Below are 21,720 nucleotides of genomic sequence, written 5' to 3'. Positions count from 1 at the left end.
TTGGTGATCATAGGCTTGGTTTCACAACCTAGGAGAGTATGGCGTCTAGTGAGGGAAATTACCACCATAGAGGTCCTTACTTTGATGGTACTAATTTTGCTAGTTGGAAGCATAAGATGAAAATGCATATTCTTGGACATAACCCCGCAATTTGGGCTATTGTGTGTATTGGCTTGCAAGGTGAATTCTTTGATGGGAGATAACTGAACCGTGAAGCTACCGCAGAAGAGTTGAAGATGCTGCAATACAATCCTCAATCTTGTGATATTCTCTTCAACGGATTGTGCCCCGAAGAATTCAACAAAATCAGCCGTCTTGAGAATGCAAAGGAAATTTGGGATAGTTTGACTGATATGCACAAAGGTACTGACTCCATCAAGGAATCCAAATTCGATGTGCTTCAATGTCAACTTGACAAGTTCAAAATGAAGGATGGTGAAGGTGTCGCTGAAATCTACTCTAGGATTGCTCTCATCACAAATGGGGTTGCCGACTTAGGAAGTGAAGAGATGACCGATAGATTCATCATCAAGAAGATCCTAAGAGCCTTGGATGGAAAATATGATACCGTGTGCACATTGATCCAAGTGATGCACAATTACAAAGATCTCAAGCCAACGGAAGTCATAGGAAGAATTGTTGCTCATGAGATGTCACTCAAGGGCAAGGAAGAGCTTCACAACAAGTCAAGTGGTGCTTACAAATCCTCATGTGATGCTCCCACATCATCAAGTGAGAAATAAACCTTCAACGAAGAATTGAGCCTAATGGTGAAGAACTTCAACAAGTTTTACAAGAGTAGAAGCAAGGAAAGATGTTCCAAGTCAAGGTCCTACAATGACAAAAGATCTTCAAGTCGTGAACACAATTGCTACAATTGTGGAAGACCCGGACACTATTCAAATGAGTGTATGGCTCCCTACAGAAGAAGAGAAGATTCTCCCAAAAGAAGAAGTAGAAGAGAAGAATCACCACCAAGAGAGAGAAGGAGTAGAGATGACCGTTAAACGAAGAACATCACGGAGAAGCAAGGATTCGGAAAGGAAGGACAAGTCATCAAAGAGCTACACAAAACGAAGACATCAAGCTCATGTTGGTGAATGGGTATCCAGCTCCGACTCCGACAATCACTCTGAAAGAAGTTATCACTCTGACTCCGAATATACTCAAGATGAAGGTGTTGTCGATCTAGCAGTTGTGTCAACCAACTCCTGCGACATATTTGAGTCACCAAACGAAGGAATTGGAAGATGCTTCATGGCTAAAGGCCCAAAGGTATCACACCCCGAGTATGTTGATTTCAATAGTGATGAAGATGATTTGCTTGGTGATGATGATTTACTTGTTGACAACTCTAGTTATGAAAAATATGATGAACTTGCTATCAATTGTGCTAATCAAGATAAAACAAATGACAATGATAAGAAAGAGATTAGGCGTCTAACTAAAGAGCTAAACACTCTTAAGTTAGCTCATGAAAATACCTTGGAAGATCATCGAGAACTTTTAAAGACTCATGAGCAGCTACGCTTTGAAAAACTCAACCTTGAGCAAGAGCATAAGCTCTTAAAAGAAATCAATGATCATATTCGCAATAAAAGTTCTTCTTACATTGCCAAGCATTTACTCTTGTCTACTTACATGCCACAAGTTAAATCTAGCAACAAGAACAAGAAATATTCTTTCTCTAGTAGTAACAACAATCATGCTAAGTCCAATGTTGTTGCTTCTAGTAGTTCGCTTGATTCCACTAATGATTCTCTTAGCCAAATTACACTTGAGCAAGAAAATAGTTTATTGAAGGGAATCATAGAGAAAGGTGTTTACAAGAGTCTTGCCGGAAGTAAGCAATTTGAGGAAATTCTACGCAAGCAAGGAAGACACCGGAAGAATCAAGGTGTTGGTTTTGAACGGAAGTTCAATGCCAATGGAGTTGAGTGGGAAGAATATCAATACCCCAAGATGAAGTATGTTCCTCAACAAGAGAAGTATGATCCTACTTATTTCCAAGGAACACAAGCTCAAGACGATCTTCCACCATAAGGCCACAAGCTAAAAGGCAAGGACAAACTTCAAGAGGAGATTGATGCATTTGAAGAAGCACCTAAGGCATTGGTCAAGTGGGTTTCCAAGACTACATCAAGTTCCACTTCATCAAGTACGACTACAACTCCAAGGATTCCCATCAAGATGGTGTGGATCCCTAAGAAGAAGAACTAGAGAGTTCTTTAGGGTGACTCCACCAACATACTTCATTCATATCATTTTGGCAAGGACAAGTGCAAAAAACTTCCATATCTTGCACTAGTTCAAGGAGTCACAAACCCTCTTGTTGGTAAGACAAGGGACAAGGTAACATAATGCATTCATGGACATCATCTCATGTGAATATCTCTCTATGTCTATGGATATCCTTGTTTGTTCCTTGTGGGACTAACATGTGTAGGTATTGAAAGTGTAACTCACTCCAAAGGATTGCTCCGAATGATCTACATCAACATTGAGCATCTACATCTTCAACACCTACATGAAGTCATCATCGACAAAAACCAAGGTTAGTTCATCCCTCTTAGGGGGTATATCACATCTAGGGGGAGCTTTACTCTAATCAATTGAGCTAAAGCAACTCTAATGATATGAGCACAACAATGCTTCATGTAAAAGTGGTAACCCCACTTGTGCTTAAACGATGAGTATGACCTACGATCAAATGTTCTCATTTGACTCCTCAGTCAATATACTCATATATAGATGACCTAGTCATCGCTAATTGCTTGATAGATGCTAGAGTGATTGTGCATGCTTTGTCACATATTTCACTTGTCATTTTATTGTGTGAGCATGTTGGATGCATATTTTACTCATCCGAGGACATCCATTTGTTTCTTTGATTGTTTGGCTTTTTCTCTTTTGCCAAATGGATGGACAAGAATGCCTAAGAACTCCCTCTAGCAATCTATGCTTTTCTCGCCTCAAACTCTATTCATGCTACATCACAAAGTTTGATCAAGTCAGATTCGAACCACTCTGTGTGAGGAGCACTTGGAGTCCCCGATTCGTCATAGACTTAAACTTCGAAAACCTCTTTGTGTATTGCGGTATGACCGAGTATTCTATTTCAGGCACACCGAGATCACTAAGTTGATCTAGGTTTTCAATCTCGGTGCAACCGATTTGAACTTTTCGGTCACACCGAGTTGCAGTAACTGCTTGCGATTCTGCATCTCGGTGCCACCGAGTTGTTCCACTCGGTCACACCGACAAGGTCGGGATATATAAACCCATGGTGAGATTTTGGAAATTTCTTTGAAACCTCTCAGCCCGCGCGTATCCTGCTCTGCCGCCTTGGGTCTCTGGATTGTCTTATCGCCGCCAGCGACCTCCCGCCGCTGGTTTCCATCGCCGTCAACGGAATTCTTCCCCTCCGTTGCCGCCATAGCGAACTCTGCCGAACTAGGGTACGAGTTTGATGTTTTGTGCTATTCTTTTAACTCTGATTCATATCACATTACTTTGCCATGATCAATGACCACGTATGCAAACAATCCATCTACTGAAAAACTCCTTTAGATTAGATTGGATTTGAAAATTTAGGGTTAGGTCTCCGCCAAACTCATCTCGTACCGACCAAATTGTAGAAATCGGTCTCACCAATTTGGTTTAGGCCATTGCACTTGCACTTTCGGTCTGATCGAAAATTGCAAATCGGTGTGACAGAGTTTGATTCTTAGAGAAACCCTAGCAGTCTCGGTGCCATGGAACTGTGACTCGGTCTGACTGAGTTCACTAGTTTAGGTCACAAAAGCTGCTTCGGTATCACCGAGTGTACAAATCGGTAGCTCCGAAATGCTTTCTGTGAAGAACTAAAACTAAGTTTTTAAGCCATCTGTTTTGCAAAAACTCTGCACTTTGTGATGCTCATCCACTCTACCTCATCGATATCTATTCACAGGGTCTGCTGTCAGTAAGTTTGCAGAGATGTCTGATCAAAGTGACAGTCAGAACAGGTCTGAAGAACAAGTGCAATTGAGTGAGGGCACTAGTCCCTCAAGCAGTTCTGATGATGGCAGCAGGAGCACACCAAGTAACTTGCCCAAAGCAGCCACCAGGTCAAGGAAGTATAAAACCTCAGATTCTAAAGATGAGGACTATGTGGCCGTTGAGGAGGAAGTCAACTCCAAGAAGAAGGCGTTGAAGAAGGAATATGGCACAACTGCAACAACTAAGCCTGGCTTGCGCAAGAAGGCCCCTACCAAGAGGGTGCCAACCTTAAAGGTTAGAGCCTCAACTGTTGAAACCTCCAATCCAACTGGAGAGACTGTTGGAGAAGGAAAGAAGAGGAAGGAAATGGTTAAGAAAACCTATTCCAGAGTGCTTGGTAGATCCTCCATTATGAGAGATCCAGAAGAAGAGGAAGAGGAAGAGGAAGAGGATGCTGCTCCAGCTCCCAAGTCTCAGAAGCTCATGGGAGATGCTGTCAAATCAGGGGCTACTCCATCTAAGCCCATGTATTCTCCCAAAGCTCTAGCTTAGAAGCCTTATCCACCCAAGAGAAACACTAGAAGTATTCCTACAACGGAGAAGAACAAGGCCCCAGTGTCTAAAGCTGAAGAAGAGGAAGATTATTCACTTGTTTTGAGTAAGTTGAAGCCCAAGATTCCTGACCATAATGATGCTCATCCAGTCGCTGAGGACATGCACATTAGGAAAGATGCACGACTGAGATTGTGGAGACAGTCTGATCCCTATCTTGTTAGGAGGAGGACTGCAGTTGATTACAGCTTTCACACAAAAGAACAGCAAGACTTCTATGAGACAATTTTGCTCGACAAATATCCCATTGTATGTGACATGAAATGGGTGGATTGGGAATACATCTAGGAGAATGAAGATCACTTCTCAGGATTTTATGACAGCTTCAAGGGATGTGGAGTAGATGAATTTGTTAGACAGAAGCTCACCAAATGGAATGATGAGCTAATCATGCAGTTTTACTCCACTGCTCATTTCTATCCAGATGGGAGTATATTATGGATGTCTGAGGGTACAAGGTACCAGTCCACTGTTGAAGAATGGGCAAACTGATCAATGCCCAGAGGAACATGCGGATGACTTGGATGTGTATGCCAAGAAAAAGAAGGATCACAACTCCTTGGCAAACATGTACAAAGAGATCCCAGATAAAGCTTTGGAGACACACAAGCTTGGATCAGTACAATTCTTGTTGTCTGGACTGCCTGCTATTAACTGGATCTTAAGGCACACTTGCTACCCAAGTCAGGAGATCACAAGATGATCAGAGGACATTCCACCAACATGCTGCAAATCTTTGATATCCCTCGGAAGTTCAAGGTCATGAGTCTGATTGTAGATACAATCAAGAGGATTGCTGCTGATCAAAAGAGAAGTTGTGGGTATGCTCCACATATTCAGGAGCTCATCAATTCTAAGATGGGCACATGAACTTATTTCCTAGACAACGAGCATCTACCCTTATATCCTGAATTTGAAGACAACACAGTAGTGATCTATGAAGAGGAACCATCATCAGCTCAAGCACAAGAGAAGAGAGCCAAAGCTAAGGCTGAGAAAGGTGCCAAGATGCCAAGTGTTGAAGAGGCATCTCAAGTTTTCCTGAATAGCAAGCAAGATCAATTAGGCTATCTGATTCAAGCTACACTGAGGATTGAGAAGGGCTTGGCCACCCAGACTCAGAATCAGGAGAGCCTGGAGACGATTGTTGAGACAAAATTTTATGATCTTGATCTCAAGGTAACTGAGATTCAGACTGTAGTTGAGCAGCTTCAGGAGGAAGCAGAAGAGAGGAGAGCGAAGGCAACTACTGATGCTTTTCAGCGTGTGCCACGCGGTCAGAGGTCTGCTGCAGTGCCAGTTTCAGATGCTAGAGCTACATTGTCAGCACCAACAACTACTGCTCCAGTGCCACCTCCAGCACCCACTCCACCAGCTACAACTACATCGACAGATGCCTTCATCCTTGGAGTTCTCTCTACACCACCTCCCGAAGACCAAAGCCTGAGAGACGCATAGCACTATGCATTTTCAAACTTTTTGGTAACTTGTTGCCAAAGGGGGAGAAATATGTATAGATCATAGGCTTCGAGAGAGAGTGTCTTGCTTTTTATCTCTCTTGCTTTTGGTTGAACTTTTTATTGTGTGAGATACTTTATGTCCCTGTGAGATACTGGTTTGATCATGTGGTTGATCATTTTCTACCTTAATGCTTGTTTGGATGATACTACCTTTTATATCTCATATATGATCATTCACTTGCTTGGTGATGAGTGCATGCTTTTAATTTCTATCATTTCGAGCGCTCCACCAAGATGTATGTGACATGGAAGAGTAACCCATGATCCTAATCAATTGTGCATTTGCATTCAAACGCAAATCTTAAATAATGCACAAATTTAGGGGGACCTCTTGCTTATCGAATACTTCTCAAAGTGACGATGTTTTTCAATCATATTATCATTTGTCGAAGCTTTGATCTATATGTTGTCATCAATTACCAAAAAGGGGGAGATTGAAAGTGCAACTATCCCTAGGTGGTTTTGGTAATTTCTAACAACATATAGCTCATTGAGCTAATGCTATTTTAAGATAAATATTTCAGGAAAGCTCAATGATTGGCATGGCATGGATTAGAAAGTTGACCCCTCAAAATGGTAAGGACAAATGATTGGCTCAAGCTCAAAGCACAAGACTCTACATTTTACTTTTAGTCATCCAAGATCACATTGAGTCCATAGGAAAAGCCAATACAATTAAAAGGGGGTGAGGTGTTGCTTAATGAGTTACTTGCTCAAAATGCTTAGTGATATGCTCCAAGAACCCTCAACTACTTTATCATATCCACATATGTCCGAAACAAAAAGTCAAACTCGGCCCCACCGAAACTTTCTATCCGGCGCCACCGAGTTCACTTGACATGGCCACTGCCACAAACCCTAATCACTTCGGTTTCACTGATAGGGATCTCGGTCTCACCGAGATGGGATTGCAACCTCTCTATTTCCCTTCGTACCATTTTGGTCCAACCGAGATGAGCGATCGGTCCCACCGAGATTGCAATGCAAACTCTCTATTTCCCCTTCGTAACTTTTCGATCTAACCGAGATGGGCGAATCGGTCCCACTGAGTTTTCCTGACCAACTCTCTGTTTGTCTATTAGCAAAATCGGTCCCACCGAGTTTGTGTAATCGGTCTCACCAAGATTACGTTATGCCCTAACCCTAATGAAATCGGTCCCACCGAGTTGACATGTCGGTCCTACGGAAAATCCTAACATTCACATTTTGAACTAAATCGGTCTGACCGAGTTTTATATTTCGGTTCCACCGAGTTTGGTGATTTGTGTGTAACGGTTAGATTTTGTGTGGAGACTATATATACCCCTCCACCCACTCTTCATTCGTGGAGAGAGAGCCATCAGCACATGCCTACACTTCGAACATACAATTTCTGAGAGAGAACCACCTACACTTGTGTTGAGGTCAAGATATTCCATTCCAACCATATAAATCTTGATCTCTAGCCTTCCCCAAGTTGCTTTCCACGAAAATCATCTTTCTACCAAATCCAATCCTATGGGAGAGAGTTGAGTGTTGGGGAGATTATCATTTGAAGCACAAGAGCAAGGAATTCATCATCAATACACCATCTATTAGCTTTTGGATAGTGGTGTCTCCTAGATTGGTTAGGTGTCACTTGGGAGCCTCTGTCAAGATTGTGGAGTTGAACCAAGGAGTTTGTACGGGCAAGGAGATCGCCTACTTCATGAAGATCTACCCTAGTTAGGCAAGTCCTTTGTGGGCGATGGCCATGGTGGGACAGACAAGGTTTCTTCGTCGTGGACCCTTCATGGGTGGAGCCCTCCGTGGACTCGCGCAACCGTTACCCTTCGTGGGTTGAAGTCTCCATCAACGTGGATGTACGATAGCACCACCTATCAGAACCATGCCAAAAATCTCCGTGTCCAGATAGCGTTTGCTCCCTCCAAACTCCTCCCTTTACCTTCATATGCAATTGTTTTACATTCCACTGCTATACTCTTAGAATTGCATGTGTAGGTTGATTACTTGATTTGTGCTAAGTTGCTAAAATATGCCAAGACTTAATATTGGGAAAAGGCTAGATTTTTATTTGGTCAAGTAGTCTAATCACCCCCCCTCTAGACATACTTTCGATCCTACAGCGTGGCGGTGCACGCGCGTCGGGCACGCGCCCATCCTCCTGGCAATGAGGAAGACGTCAGGAGGAGGTGGCCAGGTGGGCTGGGTCGCCAGCTGGGCTGCATAGGACCTGGTCTAGCTAGGTAAGGCCAGGTAACTCACCCTCCCTCTGTCTCTCTCTTTTATTTCTGTTTTTCTATTTTCTTTAATTGTTTTGGCTTTAATAAAAATGCCAGAGCATTTTCAATAATCCTAAAAATATTTGTGGGCTTTGTTTGGATTATTTTCAACAGCCCTCATTTACTTTCAAGATCATTTGGACATTTAAAATTATTTATAGCATTTAAATGTCCAAGAACAAATAATGTATGATTTAATTCAATAACCCAAAGTGTCCTAGAAAAGTGTGCACCATTTTTGGGAGAGGTTCTAGACCAAGGCAAAGATGATGCACATTTTTGAAGGGCATTTTAGGTTCATTGAAAAAGTATTTTAGTAACCCTAGTTGGATTAAGTGGTGCTGGGGGTTTCTGTCATCCCCATTTCCAAGTTTCTGAGGAATTTAAACATGATGCAAACACTCTAATGCATGCACTGACTAGGGTTGTGACAGTACGATAGTTTTGATAGTAGTTGTATCAGCAGTAGTAACGGTAACAGTGATAGAAATGATTTTGTAGAAGTTGTAACAGTAACAACAACAATAGTAACTTAGAAAGAATAATATGTAGGAAATTCGTAGGCATTGGATGGTGGATTCATTGGATGATATTCATCATATAACCATCATAACCTAGGGCGATACAAAACTAGCTCTTGTTCATAAATATAATGTAGGCATGTATTCCGTAAATAGTCATACGTGCTTATGGAAAGAACTTGTATGACATCTTTTCTCCTACCCTCCCTTGGCAGCGGTGTCCATAAGGAAACGAAGGGATATTAAGGCCTCCTTTTAATAGAGAACTAGAACAAAGCATTAACACATAGTGAATACATGAACTCCTCAAACTATGGTCATCACCCGAAAGTATCCCAATTACAATCACACTGGGTTTTCGGATCATAACACGTAATAGGTGAATATGACTTGCAAGATCGGATCTAGAACATAGATATAATGGTGAAAACATAAACGGTTCTGATCTAACATCATGGCACCTGGGCCCAAAGTGACAGGCAATAAGCATGGCAAAGTCATAACAACATAAATCTCAGAACATGATGGATACTAGGGATCAAGCTCTAACAAAACTAACTCGATTACATGTTGAATCTCATCCAATTCCTCACCGACCAGCGAGCCTACGGAGGAATTACTCACTCCCGGTGGGGAGCATCATGGAATTGGCGATGAAGGAGGGTTGGTGATGACGAAGATCGAAGACCCCCTTTCCGGAGCCCCAAACGGACTCTAGATCTAGCCTCCCGATGAAGAATAGGTGGCGGCGGCTCTGTACCGTGAAATGCGATAAAACTTCCTTCCCAATGTTTCTCTCCAAATATGGGTATTTAAGGAGTTGGAATTAGGGTCTGCGGGGCCACCAGGTGGGCACAACCCACCTGGGCGCGCCTGGAGGGGGTGGCGCACCCTGGCGGGTTGTGCTCAACCAGGGCCCCCCTCCGGTGGTTCTTGGCTCTAGTATTTCTTATATATTCTGAAATAATTCTCCAAAAAGTTTTGTTCCAATTCGAGAACTTTTATTTTTGCACAAAAAACAACACCATTATAGTTTTGCTGAAAATAGTGTTAGTCTGGGTTAGTTTCATTCAAATCATGCAAATTAGAGTCCAAAACAAGAGCAAAAGCGTTAGGTAAAGTAGATACGATGGAGAGGTATCATGGTCTAACACACATGGGTCGAATAAAGAGTCCATTTGGGCTACATGACACTTCATACATATGTTTGGGCCACATGCACGCAATGGTTGTCTTCAGGCACTCCCTCGCGTGGTTATCGACGACAAGCTAGCCTATTTGTGGGGACACATTTGGTCGTCCATGCTTGACTTTGACCCAACAACAAGAGAGGTTATATGACCAAGGTGGTGATTCTTCTTGGTCAGTGTTACAATGTGGCTTGGTGGGATGCCCCCTCCCACCGACTCAAAGTGTGTGGGAGGGGGCACAGTACTACTTCGCACTAGATGAACCTCCGTGGGGTCGAGGATGTCCGATTAATTTGCAATGCACATGTGCCACATCAAATTTGTGATTTGGTTATTTAAATATCACACCACATCGTTTTCACACACACGCACACACACATATAACAGGCCACCCGAAGGTGTGGTTCGTATGTGGTCTCACCCATCTAACACCAGAAGAACACATCTGTGGGCCCACACACGGTCCACATTTGATCGGAAGCAAAGGGGGTGGGGTTTGACCATGATGTACTCCTTTCGGTTTTCTGTGTATGGTAGGGTGAGATGTCAGACCTAGCTATTTGGGAAATGCGTTCATAGCTAGGATTCCCCTCCCGCCAACACGAAGTGTGAGTGTCAAGGGGGCTAGCAATAATAACGAGCGCTTTGTGCGACAGGTGCCACATCGAAGTTGTGCATTGGGTATTTGAACATCAAACCACCCTTTTCATACATATATTTGGTCCACATGCAAGTGTGTTCGTGTTCTGACCCTTTCCCGCATTTTTCGCTAAATTTATAAACAACTGACAAGTCGGACGCAACAACCGTCTGCGATCGGGTACGAAACAAACACGGTTCCCTAGGACTACCCGTGTGCCATGCCCCTGCTTATCACCCACATGATCACAGTATATTGGGCTCCACGAGGCTTCCCTCCCCCTCTCAAAAATATCTACCCCCTCGCAATTTCAAAAATATCTACATGCCTAGATGGTGTTTCTGTTTGACACACGATTAGTATGTGTGGACCGTGTGCGATGTCTGTTACTCCCGCTCTGCTTCAATCAATAGACCCAAATTTTCAGTAACCAAGACATTTATTCCTACCCGCACCGCTCGCAATCTCAAAAATATCTGCTCGGCTGGAGTGTTTTTTTGTTTGATAGCACACAATTATTATGTTTTAACCGTGTGTGATGTTCGTTACTACCTCCTTGATGTGCTTCAATCCCTTGATCCAAATTTTTGGTAGCCCCGCCATTTTACTCCCGCCTAGTAAAATTTTCAATATCCGCGGCATTTCATCAAATACCACCTTGGACCCCCTTGACACACACACCCCAAATCCTTCGCTCACCCCAAATCCCCCGCAAACACACATACACACCACCCCTCCCTCGCTCGAAACCTAGCTAGTTCGTCGACGCCACCGACCCGTCACCTCCCTCGTCAACCTCTGCCAATCTTCACTGCAGTTTACCCACCAATATACATACCCTCGCCACCCTGAGTTTCTTAGAAAACACTTGCGAAATGCCCCCTTTCCCACAGATCCCCATCCCCACCCCTCCCCCACTCCAGAGCGTCACAGCCTAAGCCCGGCTATGCTTCCCGGGGAGCTCGAGGAGCGAATGGCCCAAAAGAGCTTTACCACAGCCTCTTCGCCCGATGTCGGTCTTGTGGATCTAAGACTGAGGGTAGAATGGGGGGGTAGGTATGTAGAGGCAAGATCCTAGCTATGGAGAAGTTGTACACACAAGTTTTACGAGTTCAGGCCCTTCGCGGAGGAAGTAATAGCCCTATGACTCAGTGCCCAGAGGCGGCCGACTGGATTATGCATGTGTGTCTTACAGGGAGTGCGAACCCTTGTGCCAGAGGAGGCGGATGGCCTATATTGTGAACTCCAGTACCCCAGCCGTTCCCCTGTTGCCAAGGGTTCAATGTACATAAATATGAGGCGTTATTAGTAACGCCAGCCTTAAATGCCTTAATGGCCTTCAAGATTACAGAGTAAACTCTTGTCCGTTGCTGTTCTAGATGACTCCTGGTCTTTAATAGGTTGAGTGATCGAGCGACTTCAGGAAGGAGGGGTCTCCGAGTAGCTGATCGGTCCAGTGGATTGCACTCAACACCTTTGTTAGGCCCTCCCTATTGTCTCTTGAGCTTCTTTGTTTCTAGGACAGTGACCTTGGATAGGGCGCATAGGTCAGGCCTATGACCCTACCCCAGGTCTATATCATTATCAGTCGGCGAGGTGGCCGTCGAGGAAGCTGATGACTAGACTTGGACGGAGCCTTTCAATCAGCGGGCTAGAGTAATCTGGCATGTCACTGACGCCGACTACGACATCACGGTCGTCGACAGTGACAGCTTGACACGGGCTATGTCACACGTTAAGTTGCCCACCCCTAACCCTCGGGTTTCATAGCCGTCGATCTCATCGATGGCCCTGCCGCTGATCTCCTGAGGCTCGTTATGAACAATTTGCCATCCTTCATCTTCATGGAGCCCCTTTTGTCATTTTTGAAGGACACGTTCTGCGACACTGGCTTGGGATCCTCAGCTGGCAAGTCAGACCTCATCTACGACGACCATGAGGAGGAGCCAATCTATGATAAGTGAGGAAACCCATGATTTGTTTTGCCATGCCTCTTCACCGAGGGAATCCCATGAGTCACAGGATATCCGCGGCCACCTATGGGACCAGGAGGCCCCTTGTTGGTTCGGCAGGGGGATGTCGTGTTGCACAAAGAGCAGACTAGCGTGCGGCAGCACGACAGAGAGCACACAAGCAATTTACCTAGGTTCGGGCCGTCGTGAGGCGTAAAAACCTACTCCTGCTTTGGTGGATTGATGGTGGAATGTGGATAATGCAACGCAGTACACTTGCCCAACAGGGGTCGCCGTATGTCAGCAGCGACTATGCGCATATGGGGTGCGGGTTCCTCAACTTTCCAACCCTTCCTATGCGTGCCATGGGCCTCCTTTTATATATTAAGGGGTCACCACAATGGCAAAGTGGTCATTATCCACTGATATGATAGCAAATAGTGCTATCATACCTAACTCTACGGGATGACAGGGTACATTAAATGCACCACTTAGTGTCACATCATTGGTTGCCCCGCAAGGCTTGCCGGGCTATATCGCCAGCTCTTCATTTGTTCTATTGACACGTCACAGGACGGTTGTCATATGTATGTTCCTTCTATAGGAAACGGCCGCCATGTGGGGAATGACTGCCACTTAATCACCTTCCGGCTTGACACCGCACTGATTGACAACATGGGTCGTGCTTGAGTGGTTCGTGGGGTGGTTATGCCCCCGCGAGCCCCGGCAGTCCCTGCCGGGGTGCCTTGGTTGCTTCCGGTGGTGGCCTTGCCCCTTGACGAGCTCACCTACCAGCCAAGGGAGGCCCTTCTCTTGCCGATAAACTGCTCCTCTGGCTGGATCTTGACCCCTCTGGGCAGCGTGTTGGTTCTTGACCCTTCAATCTCCGACTCCAGCTGATGCTTCAATCTTGCTCTTGTCCATGCACGAGTCAACGGAAAATGCATACCCATGTATATTTTCCTCGACATAAGCCCATGGGCCTCAGCCATACATGTCGCGTGGCACGTTGGGTTAGGCCCCAAACAGTGTGTGGACACATTGTAGGAAATGGTTGTGCATGCCGTATCACCACGGCGACAGTCAATCCAACGTCCACTTTGCGCAATTACTGTGCGTCATGAGGTCGTGGTACCATTGTAGTTATGGTAAAAACGGTAACTTTCTAAAGAGTTGCGCCTCGACTCCTTCTCCCCCTCCTTAAGAGTAGGGAAATCATAGCGATATGATTCACCGGTCTCTTGCCCTACTCCTCCATCTTCTTCCTCTGCAAGCCAAGCGATAGTTCCTCCTCTCGCTACACCTTCTGCCGCCGCCGCCCCCCTCCCTCCTCCTTCCAACGAATCCCTTCCCTCCCCGTGTTGCCGCAAAAATGTGGAAGAAACCCACGGAGAAGAAGAAGCCGACAGCTACGGCGAAGGAGGATACCACCGAGGGGAACAAGAGGTCGGCGAATTTGAACAACAAGCAGAGCGAGGACGTCGTCTTTGTTCTGTCATCCTTGAGCGGCCCCGTTCTTCAGGCAAAGTATGGATATTTGTGGGGGAGACCCGTTGAGAAGGGGCACGGTGCGCCCGTAGTCTACGAAGTGGGTGAGGTGGATCCCCTGATTCTTATCGCTTCTTTGCTGCTCATTTCATCTATGGCCTCTGTCTCCCTTTCTCCGGGTTTTTCGAGGCGATCATGAACTTCTATGGGTTCCACCTCCTCGATTTCATGCCAAATGCGATGGTGACCATGGCTATCTTTGCGCATTTGTGCGAGAACTTCGGCGGAGTGATGCCCAATGTGGATTTATTCCGACATTACTTCATCCCAAGTGTGGAGAACAAATTCAATCGCTTCGGAATCATCATTTGGATGCCACGGATGAAGAGGGCGATTTGCGATTTGGATTCCACGTGAGAGGTGGGATGAATGGAGAGGAGACCGGTGCTGGATCCAGGACAAGGCAGCTCCCGATTTTTGCGAAGCGCAACAGGAGTGCCTCAAGCGCGGCAAGGATTGGAGCTTGAGGGGGCTCACTGAGAATAGGATGTGCCCGACAATCAATAGGATCACCCGTCTAGCGGCTATCGGGTTAACCATTGAGCATGTTGGGGCAGATTTCCTTCTCTACCGCATCTCGCTGCTGTAGGAAAGGGACAGGACTGCATGGCTGTATGGTGGAACCGCGGATAGGATGAGGGTGTTCCCAGGACTAGCCAATAACTTGTCTATTCATGGCCATGCTTGCTTGTGCGACCAACTGTTTGGTCGCTTCGAGCTGTTGAAGCTCCAGGCAACCGTAATTCCTCTGAATATCAACTCTTCCCGGGACCAAATACTGAAGTGGATGCTAGACTGCAATGCTGAGGGAGTGTCGAGCACTTGGAAACTCCCTTCCCTAGATGAAGAGCTCCAACGGTCGAGTACTTTGGTGGAGAAGGCCACCAAGACTAAGGACGGAATGTATAAATGCACCTCTACCGCGGAGGTGGCGTATATAATGAAGAGAGTGGCGGAGGACAAGGCTGCCGCCTTGCGGAGGTGGGGAAGGCCACAAAGGCTGGGAAGGGCAAAGGGAAAGCTGGAGATGGAAGTTCTTCCCACGGCGGCAGTGAGGCACAAGCCACGGAAGGATCTGCCGGGAACATCTTGCCGGGGCTGACTTTGTCGGGTTAGATGCCCTGGCCATGGCAGTGGAGGAGCTCTAAGAGGGAGCGGATGAGAGGGACGAGGACGTGGTGACGACCCCCAAATATGAGTGGCTTGCCGCTGGACTACAAGCCCTAGCACCGGACCATGACCAACACACCCGTAGGCATGCTGCAACTCGAGGAGTGGCGACCTCCAACCCAGCCCGGCCAGCAAGAGGGTGAAGATGGTCTCCACCAAGTCCACTAGGGATGAAGTGGTGTGTCGGCAATCCCCTCGCCTTGCTAAGGCCAAGGTTCCTTCCTCCAAAGGCCGGTGGCCACGGAGGCGGAGTCCAGCCCTCGCTCCGGCTCGAGCTCTTCGCAGGGCTTGTCTTCTTCGGAGCTCCCGGCATCGCGACAGGTATCAAAGCTGCTGGGAAGTTCCGCCCTCCCAGCTCTGAAGAGAGGACAAGAGTCTCCTCCTACCGCAGAATTCAATTTGAACTCCATGCTCATCACGGAAGAGTAAGAAGGATTTCTCTTTGTGGTAGGCGTCTTCCTATTGTCGGTGTACAAAAGTAGGGGCTCTTCTATTGACCCCTTTACTTGTGCATAGGCAGTCGGAGCTACGCGCCATGGCCACAGTTAGCATGGCAGAGGAGGGAAGCTGGAGAGAAGCCGAAGTACGAGACAACCATGGCAACGCCAAGACTAGAAGCGCAGGAGAGCAAGAGGGCGAGGTGGACTCCCTCGGCAAGATCCTTGCCGAGGCAGCCTCTGCAGCCACGGCAAGAGCCTTGCCGGGGCAACTTGCCCGATGCCAGCGGAGCAAGCCACCCTTGAGCCCACGGGCTCCAACCCAACTAGCTACGTTGGAACCAATGCTCGGGAGGCGCCTCTATGGTGGCATGCAAATCTTCGTCAAGATCATAAACATATGAGATCAGATGAGGACCAGAAGACGGTGACCCTCGGCGGGATCCCAGCCGAGGGAATCCACAAGACCCCAGGCAAGACATTCGCCAGGGACAACTGCAATGCCACAGCAGCACCCTTGCCGGGCCCTCGGCAAGACCCTTGCCGAGGGCAGCAGTAGGGCGAGTGCCAAGCCCACGCCAGCCAAGACACCACCGTCGCCATGCAGCTACTAGCTCAACCAGCTGGGCAGGCACCTGCATGGCAACGGGCAGCCTCTACACCGTCTCAGCAAGCACCTGCATGGTGGCATGCGACCCTTCATGAAGGCTCCACCACCGCGCCAGCCTAGCAGCCAACCAACATGGCACCGCGATGCCTCATCAGCTCGGACGCGTGCCGAGGCCAGGCGAGGCAGCGACAGCTAGGGCGTGCTTCCCCGGCGTCCCCGATAAAGCAAGGAGGGCACATCGGCAGCGCATTAAATGGGTTTGTCCAATGGTCCCAAAGGATATGCTTGTCGACTGTAGAACATTCCACCTCTTGTGTGCCACTGTGGCAACCCCTTTTTCCTATAAAAGGAGGACCGAGGCGACAAGGAGAGGGATTCATCTCTTTTGGGCAAGTTGCACCCCGTAGCTAGCTCAAGAACACAAGAACACTCAAATATATCCACCAAAGCAGGACTAGGGTATTATGCATCTTCGTGGCCCGAACCTCGGTAAACGATCCGTGTGCTTTCTGTCAGACCCGCTCTTTGCACAACCTCGCGCTCGCCAACCGTAGAAGGGATCCCAGTGACCCCATAGGTGTCGTTTCCATCGACATCTCTGGCGCGCCAGGTATGGGATCGTAGTTGTGAAAATCTAGTCTGGTAGTTAGCCAAGCGATTCTTCATCGTCATGGCTCCCAAGAAGAAGACGACCATGGCGGTCAGTTCGTCAGGAGCTGGACAGCCCGTACCGGTGCGGGCGACCAGTGGGCCGGTCGCGGACAAGACCCGAGGCGCGGCCCGCGAGCACTAACATCGCTCTGGCAGTCAGAGCCTCGTGAGCGGCGTCGTTCATGCACAAGACGACGGGCCGCACGCCGCAAAATCCAGTTACGGAGTTGGGCCCCCTGCAGGCGACGCGTGGTCCTTCGGGGGCGTCGCCGTGCCACCCACGGGCGGCGCGGCGACCTCCAAGACGCCCACCCCAGTGCCCACATCACGCTCTTCCTAGGTCGTGCGCGACGAGCAGCGTCACCGCGCTGGTGACCCTGTACAACGCCGTGGGTAGAGTCATGTGCGTCATTTGTGTGACGAAGGAGGCCAGCATGCCCACCGAAGCGTTGGCAGAAATGGCACACAGCCGCCGGGCCATGACAGAGCTCCTTCTAACATGGTTACGAGTCGAAGCGCGCCACGGTCCATGCAGCTTTCGCCGCCACCCACGCCAGCAGAAGCTTTGTCGCGCACGCAGCTGCTGCTCGACATCCCTCCTGCTGCGGAGAAGCTCAATGATTGGAGGGCCACTATCTGGAGCCTCATCGGCGTCGCCAACAAAGAGGAGCCACGGCCGGTGGGGCCCTCAGGCCGGCGCTCCATCGAACCGTTGCACACCAGCGGTGGAGGGGCCAGGGGCGCCGCGGCCATGGTGCACTCTCCTCCTCCACGCCAGCTGCCATGGATGTCGGTCCGTTGTGATGACGCTTGTTATAACATTTCCATTGCGTCATCCGACCCGCGGACCCACCACAACCAACGCCAGGTTCTTCGGGAGCGAGCCCATGAAGACGCTCCAACCACCATCGAGCGCCAGTGTGATACACGCCACCAGTCAGATAGGCGGGCGGGAGGCTCCGGCGGCCTACCTTACGAGGTGGGTTGCCCGAGCTTTACCCGTGAGCTACGGCAGTTCCAGTGGTTGTCCCATCAAACATTCAAGCCCGATGTCGGCGATAAGTACAACGGCAAGACCCACCTGTCGGAGTTGCTCAGCATCTACACCATCGCGATGCAAGCCACTGGGGCTCGTGATGATAAAGTGCTTGCCAATTACTTCCCGTTGGCCCTGAAACCCAATGTCATGTCCTGGTTGATGCACTTGCCGGCGAATTCCATTTCATCTTGGTCAGACATGTGCCATGAGTTCGTTAGTGCCTTCATTGGGGGCCACCAAGCTCATGGCCAGGCGAGTGATTTGCATATCATTCCCCAGAAGGAAGGTGAAAACCTACGCAAGTACATACAGAGGTTCTGCCAAGTGCAATACAACTTCCCAGATGTTCACCCTGCCGCCGTGATCAGCGCGTTCCATCAGAATGTGCGCAACCGCAAGATGGGTGAAGAGCTGGCGATGAACAAGGTCAAGGATGTGGCCGAACTTTATGTTATGGCCGATAGATGCGCTCGGAAATAAGAGGGGAGGCAGTACCCCGACGAAGATGCTGGCGTGAAACCGACTCTACCGGCGAAGACACCGCCGCCCCAACGAAGAAGGGTCGGCATCACAACAGGAAGCGCAAGGGCAAGACCGTGCTTGCCGTCGAGGGATCTGACGACACCGGCGTGACCAAGAAGGCCAAGGCAGATGACCCCAGCAAGGAGATTGCCAGGTGCGCCACTTGCTGGGCCTTGGCGGCTGCCGACAAGCCAGGGTGCTATGACAAGCAGTACTGCAAGATCCACCGCACCAAAGGCCATGACCTCCAGAACTGCCGACAAGTTGAGCTGCTTGCTGAAAAGCAAAAAGCCAAGTATGAGAGGCGGGACAAGGAGAAGGGCCAAGATGGCGCTGAAGGATCCGGCAAGAAGCGTGGCGGCCAAGGAGGTCACCACGGCAAGGATAACCAGCAATAGAGGCCCACTCGGGGCTGCAACAAGAAGCAGGAAGACAATGATCATGACGAGGACGACGAGTACGGCGAGCATGTGTTCCAGAAGGCTACGGAGGCCATGTGCATCAATGGTGACGCCTCTCTGCATACTTCTCACCGCCAGCTAAAACAGTGGGCACGTGACATCACAGCAGGGGAGCCCTTGCTCGACGCTACGAAGCCACTGAAGTGGTCCAGCACGCCCCTCATATTTGACGCCGAGGACCACCCCGACCGCACAACTACGGTCGGGTGTTTGCCGTTGTTGGTCTCACCAATGATACGCAACCTCAAGGTGAACAAGATGCTGGTTGACGGAGGGGTCGGTCTGAATTTGATCTCGCCCATTGTGATCAAAAGGCTGCAAATTCCTGATGGAGACCTCGGGGTAACGGGCACGTTTCAAGGGGTTAACCCGGGAAGGAGCCAGCCGAAGGGGAAGGTCATGTTGCCTATGTCGTTTGGAGGCAAGCTGAACTACAGGACGGAGAGGATTTTCTTTGATGTAGCCGAGATCCCCTTGCCCTACAACGGGATTCTCGGCCGTCCGGCGCTAGCCAAGTTCATGGCAGCATCACACTACGCCTACAGCATGCTCAAGATGCCTGGGCCGATGACCATCATCACCGTGCCCTCCAACAAGAAGGACGCGCTGATCTGCGCTGACCAACTCTACCGAGAAGCAGTTGCAGCAGCTGCCGCCAAGGCACTTGCTCCTGCCGCTGAAGCCCTAGGAGGGAAGAAGAAGACTGGCAAGACCTCTCGCACCCACTCTGGCAAGCGCACCTCTTCAGAGTGTTGTGCTACCATCGAGGACGTGCTAGAGAGTTCTATCGGCAAGAGCAAGAAATCCAGAGCTGCACCACCAGAGACCAAGGGGTGTCCGTTAAGGAGGATGGCATGGGAGGGGCTTTCACCATAAGCTCCACCGTTGATAGCAAATAGGAAAGCGCGCTCGTCACTTTCCTGTGGGCGAATGTCGACGTGTTTTCATGGCAAGCATCTGACATCCCCGGCATTCCCAGGGAAGTGATTGACCACCATCTTGCTATCTGTCCCCATGCATGACCCGTCAGGTAGAAGGTCGGGAAGCAAGCTTTGGAACGGCAGAAATTCATCACTAAGGATATCAGGAAGTTGGAAGCGGCAGGCTTGGTGAGAGGGGTGCTCCATCCAACGTGGTTGGCCAATCCGGTGGTGGTGCGCAAGTTAAACGGGAAGTGGAGGCTGTGTATCGATTAAACAGATATCAATAAGGCTTGTCCTAAGGACCCCTTCCCGTTGTCGTGCATTGACCAGATTGTTGACTCCACGGTCGAGTGCGATCTGTTATCATTCCTCGACGCCTACTCAGGCTACCACCAGATCTTCATGGCAAAGGAAGACAAAGAAAAGACAACATTCATCACCCCATGTGGTACGTATTGCTTTTTACAGATGCCTTTCAGGTTGAAGAGTGCTAGATCGACATTCTCAAGGGTGGTCCAAATTGGTTTTGATCCTCAGTTACATAGAAAACCAAGGACAAGGCAACCCTTGTACAAGACTTAGAAGAAACGTTTGCCAACCTACGCAAGATCAACCTCAAGTTGAACCCTGAGAAGTGTGTCTTCGGTGTTCCGTCCGGCAAAATTCTCAGGTTCTTTGTGTCACAGCGTGGGATTGAGGCAAACCAGAACAAGATCAAGGCTATTGAGTAGATTGAGGCACCCAAGCCGATCAAGGATGTGCGTCGGCTCACTGGCTGTGTTGCCGCCATGAGCAGATTCATCTCCAAGTCCGTTGAGCGTTCCCTTCCCTTTTTCAAGATCTTGAAGAAGGTGGGCCCAACGGAGTGGACCCCAGAGGCCGAGGCAGCGTTGCAGGATCTGAAGAAATACCTTTCCTCTACACCAATACTGGTTGCGCCTAAACCACAAGAGACATTGTTGCTGTATCTGGCAGCGACGAATCAAGTGGTCAGTGCCGCGCTAGTGGTGCAGAGGGAGGTCAGCAAAGAGGCAGTGGCGACGGCGGGTGTCGGTGTCAAAACCGGCGGATCTCGGGTAGGGGGTCCCGAACTGTGCGTCTTAGGCGGATGGTAACAGGAGGCAGGGGACACGATGTTTTACCCAGGTTCGGGCCATCTTGATGGAGGTAAAACCCTACGTCCTGCTTGATTTATTCTTGATGATATGAGTATTACAAGAGTTGATCTACCATGAGATCGAAGAGGCTAAACCCTAGAAGCTAGCCTATGGTATGATTTTATGTATATGATCTATCGACTAGCCTGGCCTCGGTTTATATAATGCACCAGAGGCCTAGGATAACAAGAGTCCTAGCCGAGTACGCCGGTGGGGAGGAGTCCTTGTCTTGATCACCAAGTCTTGTAGAATCTTCCATGTATGCGGCAGCTGTCCAAACTGGCCCATGAGTATACGGCCATGGGGGTCCTCGGCCCAATCTAACAGATCGGGAGATGACGTGGTCAGTACCCCCTAGTCCAGGACTCCGTCAGTAGCCCCCTGAACCGGTCTTCAAGTTAGAGACGCTCCTCGATTCTTCCGGACTGTTCTTCATCTTCGGTTGTCGGTCTTGGAAACTGGTTCAACAAATCTTCCCATCTTCGATCTTGAGGATCGCCGAAATGCATTCGACGAGTTCACACG

The sequence above is a fragment of the Triticum urartu genome, chromosome 3 (genome assembly GCF_003073215.2).
Source record: "Triticum urartu cultivar G1812 chromosome 3, Tu2.1, whole genome shotgun sequence".
Taxonomy (NCBI): domain Eukaryota; kingdom Viridiplantae; phylum Streptophyta; class Magnoliopsida; order Poales; family Poaceae; genus Triticum; species Triticum urartu.
The sequence above is the reverse complement of the archived record's forward strand: the minus strand, read 5'-3'. Positions refer to the sequence as shown.